A 5,000-nucleotide genomic window follows, 5' to 3' on the forward strand; every position below is an offset into this window, starting at 1 on the left:
GTGTCCGCCCTCCTGGAGCGAAGGCCCGGGCAAGGCCCGTTTCAAAAACCTCATACGGACTTCCGGAGCCCGAGCCCCGGCGCCAGGTCGACCCAGGGCCGACCTCCCGGGCCCCAGAGAGGCTCGTCTCCGCCGCGGAAGCCGCCCGCCGCCCGCGGCGAAGGCCCCCGGGCCCGCCCGGCCTCCGGGCAGGGCACCGGGGAGAAGTAGGAATCGTGGCCGGGCTCCTGGAACTCCTGCCCGGCCTGCCACGCGGAAGCATGCCGGGTTCTCCCGCCGCGCCGTGCAGGTTCTTCCGCCCCTCGCCGGGGTAGCCGGGCTCCAACCGCTGGGCCCCGCAGCGTGGAAGGGCCCCTGCGAGTCGCCCCCCGGCCTGCACGCCCGCCGTGCAGTCGACCGGGTCGAAGCCGGAATCGCGGCCGGGTTCCTGGAACTCTCGCCCGGCCTGCCCGCCCGGCCCGCCCCCCGGGCCGGGGCTCCAGTCGACATGGAGCCAAACTCGGTTTTGACCCCCTCCTGCAGCACGGTCCGGCCCCGGAGGTTCCTCCGTCCGACCTCCTGGAACCCAAGATGGGCATCCAGGGTCCCGAAATCCGTGTCCCCGAAAATCTCCGCGAACCTTTCCTGGCAATATTGTAGATGCGGCACCCGGCCCAGCCACCGGGGGCAACCGCCGAAAGTGTCCGCCCTCCTGGAGCGAAGGCCCGGGCAAGGCCCGTTTCAAAAACCTCATACGGACTTCCGGAGCCCGAGCCCCGGCGCCAGGTCGACCCAGGGCCGACCTCCCGGGCCCCAGAGAGGCTCGTCTCCGCCGCGGAAGCCGCCCGCCGCCCGCGGCGAAGGCCCCCGGGCCCGCCCGGCCTCCGGGCAGGGCACCGGGGAGAAGTAGGAATCGTGGCCGGGCTCCTGGAACTCCTGCCCGGCCTGCCACGCGGAAGCATGCCGGGTTCTCCCGCCGCGCCGTGCAGGTTCTTCCGCCCCTCGCCGGGGTAGCCGGGCTCCAACCGCTGGGCCCCGCAGCCTGGAAGGGCCCCTGCGAGTCGCCCCCCGGCCTGCACGCCCGCCGTGCAGTCGACCGGGTCGAAGCCGGAATCGCGGCCGGGTTCCTGGAACTCTCGCCCGGCCTGCCCGCCCGGCCCGCCCCCCGGGCCGGGGCTCCAGTCGACTTGGAGCCAAACTCGGTTTTGACCCCCTCCTGCAGCACGGTCCGGCCCCGGAGGTTCCTCCGTCCGACCTCCTGGAACCCAAGATGGGCATCTAGGGTCCCGAAATCCGTGTCCCCGAAAATCTCCGCGAACCTTTCCTGGCAATATTGTAGATGCGGCACCCGGCCCAGCCACCGGGGGCAACCGCCGAAAGTGTCCGCCCTCCTGGAGCGAAGGCCCGGGCAAGGCCCGTTTCAAAAACCTCATACGGACTTCCGGAGCCCGAGCCCCGGCGCCAGGTCGACCCAGGGCCGACCTCCCGGGCCCCAGAGAGGCTCGTCTCCGCCGCGGAAGCCGCCCGCCGCCCGCGCCGAAGGCCCCCGGGCCCGCCCGGCCTCCGGGCAGGGCACCGGGGAGAAGTAGGAATCGTGGCCGGGCTCCTGGAACTCCTGCCCGGCCTGCCCCGCGCATGCATGCCGGGTTCTCCGGCCGCGCCGTGCAGGTTCTTCCGCCCCTCGCCGGGGTAGCCGGGCTCCAACCGCTGGGCCCCGCAGCCTGGAAGGGGCCCTGGGAGTCGCCGCCGGCCTGCACGCCCGCCGTGCAGTCGACCGGGTCGAAGCCGGAATCGCGGCCGGGTTCCTGGAACTCTCGCCCGGCCTGCCCGCCCGGCCCGCCCCCCGGGCCGGAGCGCCAGTCGACATGGAGCCAAACTCGGGGTTGACCCTCGCCTGCAGCACGGTCCGGCCCCGGAGGTTCCTCCGTCCGAGCTCCTGGAACCCAAGATGGGCATCTAGGGTCCCGAAACCCGTGTCCTCGAAAATCTCCGCGAACCTTTCCTGGCAATATTGCAGATGCGGCACCCGGCCCAGCCACCGGGACGAACCGCCGAAAGTGTCCGGCCTCCTGGAGCGAAGGCCCGGGCAAGGCCCGTTTGAAAAACCTCATACGGACTTCCAGGGCCGGAGCCCCGGCGCCAGGTCGACCGCGGGCCTCCCTCCCGGGGCCCAGCACGGCTCGTCTCCCCCGCGGGAGCAGCCCGCCGCCCTCGCCGAAGGCCCCCGGACCTGCCCGGCCTCCGGGCAGGGCACCGGGGAGAAGCCGGAATCGCGGCCGGGCTCCTGGAACTCTCGCCCGGCCAAGCCGCTCGGCCCGCCCCTGGGCCGGAGCTCCAGTCGACATGGAGCCAAACTCGCGGTTGAACCTCTCCTGCAGCACGGTCCGGCCCCGGAGGTTCCTCCGTCCGAGCTCCTGGAACCCAAGATGGGCATCTAGGGTCCCGAAACCCGTGTCCCCGAAAATCTCCGCGGACCTTTCTCGGCAATATTGTAGATGCGGCACCCGGCCCAGCCGCCGGGAGCAACCGCCGAAAGTGTCCGGCCTCCTGGAGCGAAGGCCCGGGCACGGCCCGTTTGAAAATCCTCATACGGACTTCCAGGGCCGGAGCTCGGGAGCCAGGTCGACCCCGGGCCTCCCTCCCGGGCGTTAGGGCGGCTCGTCTCCCCCGCGGGAGCAGCCCGCTGCCCGCGCCGAAGGCCCCCGGACCCGCCCGGCCTCCGGGCAGGGCACCGGGGAGAAGCCGGAATCGCGGCCGGGCTCCTGGAACTCTCGCCCGGCCAAGCCGCTCGGCCCGCCCCTGGGCCGGAGCTCCAGTCGACATGGAGCCAAACTCGCGGTTGAACCCCTCCTGCAGCACGGTCCGGCCCCGGAGGTTCCTCCGTCCGAGCTCCTGGAACCCAAGATGGGCATCTAGGGTCCCGGAAACCGTGTCCCCGAAAATCTCCGCGGACCTTTCTCGGCAATATTGTAGATGCGGCACCCGGCCCAGCCACCGGGACGAACCGCCGAAAGTGTCCGCCCTCCTGGAGCGAAGGCCCGGGCACGGCCCGTTTGAAAAACCTCATACGGACTTCCGGAGCCCGAGCCCCGGCGCCAGGTCGACCCAGGGCCAACCTCCCGGGCCCCAGAGAGGCTCGTCTCCCCCGCGGGAGCAGCCCGCCGCCCGCGCCGAAGGCCCCCGGACCTGCCCGGCCTCCGGGCAGGGCACCGGGGAGAAGCCGGAATCGCGGCCGGGTTCCTGGAACTCTCGCCCGGACCCGCCCCTGGGCCGGAGCTCCAGTCGACATGGAGCCAAACCCGGGGTTGACCCCCTCCTGCAGCACGGTCCGGTCCCGGAGGTACCCCTGCCCGACCTCCTGGAACCCAAGATGGGCAACTAGGGTCCCGAAAAGCGTGTCCCCGAAAATCTCCGCGGACCTTTCCTGGCAATATTGTAGATGCGGCACCCGGCCCAGCCACCGGGGGCAACCGCCGAAAGTGTCCGCCCTCCTGGAGCGAAGGCCCGGGCACGGCCCGTTTGAAAAACCTCATCGGGACTTCCAGGGCCGGAGCCCCGGCGCCAGGTCGACCCCGGGCCTCCCTCCCGGGGCCCAGCACGGCTCGTCTCCCCCGCGGGAGCATCCCGCCGCCCGCGCCGAAGGCCCCCGGACCTGCCCGGCCTCCGGGCAGGGCACCGGGGAGAAGTCGGAATCGCGGCCGGGCTCCTGGAACTCCCGCCCGGCCTGCCCCGCGGAGTCCTGCCCGGGCTCCCGCCGCCTTGGCCCGGGACGACCACCCCTCGGCGGGGTGCCTCGGCTCCGACCCCGGAGGCCCGGGTCCCTGCCGGGGCCCTTGGACCCGCCCCCCGGGCTGCCCTTCCACGGAGCCCTTGACCGGGACGAGATCGGAATTGTGGCCGAGCTCCTGGAACTCTCGCCCGGCCTGACCGCCTTCTCCGGCCCTTTTCCGGTTTTCCCCGTTGACCTGGCTCCAAACTCGGGTTTGGCCCCTCAGCACGGCAGGGTTCTGCCCCGAAGATCCCTCTGACCGGCTTTCTGGAACCGAACATGGGCATTGAGGGTCCTTAAAAACGTGTTCTCGAAAATCTCCGCGAACGTTTCTTGGCTATATTGTAGATGCGGCACCCGGCCCAGCCACCGGGACGAACCGCCGAAAGTGTCCGCCCTCCTGGATCGAAGGCCCGGGCAAGGCCCGTTTCAAAAACCTCATACGGACTTCCGTGGGGGGGGCGGGCACCAGGTCAACCCCACGTATGCCTATGGGGATTTTCGCTCCCCAGGTCAACCCCATGGATGCCTATCGGGATTTTCGCTCCCCAGGTCAACCCCATGGATGCCTATGGGCTTTTTCGGTCCCCAGCTCCACCCCAAGTATTCCTAGGGGCTTTTTCGCTCCCCAGCTCCACCCCATTTATTCCTATGGGGATTTTCAGTCCCCAGGTCAACCCCAAGTATTCCTAGGGGCTTTTTCGCTCCCCAGCTCCCCCCCCATGTATTCCTAAGGGCTTTTTCGGTCCCCAGCTCCACCCCAAGTATTCCTAGGGGTTTTTTCGCTCCCCAGCTCCACCCCATGTATTCCTAGGGGCTTTTCCGCTCCCCAGCTCCCCCCCCATGTATTCCTAAGGGCTTTTTCGCTCCCCAGCTCCCCCCCAAGTATTCCTAGGGGTTTTTTCGCTCCCCAGCTCCACCCCATGTATTCCTAGGGGCTTTTCCGCTCCCCAGCTCCCCCCCATGGATGCCGATGGGCTCTTTCGGTCCCCAGGTCAGCCCCATGTGTTGCTATGGGCTTTTTCGGTCCCCAGGTCAACCCCATGTGTTCCTATGGGCTTTCTCGGTCCCCAGGTCAACCCCATGTATTCCTAGGGGCTTTTTCGCTCCCCAGCTCCACCCCATGTATTCCTATGGGGATTTTCGCTCCCCAGCTCCACCCCAAGTATTCCTAGGGGCTTTTCCGCTCCCCAGCTCCACCCCACGTATTCCTAGGGGCATTTAGGCTCCCCAGGTCAACCCCATGGATGCC

This window comes from Alligator mississippiensis, unplaced genomic scaffold, assembly GCF_030867095.1.
Source record: "Alligator mississippiensis isolate rAllMis1 unplaced genomic scaffold, rAllMis1 scaffold_84, whole genome shotgun sequence".
Lineage (NCBI taxonomy): Eukaryota > Metazoa > Chordata > Crocodylia > Alligatoridae > Alligator > Alligator mississippiensis.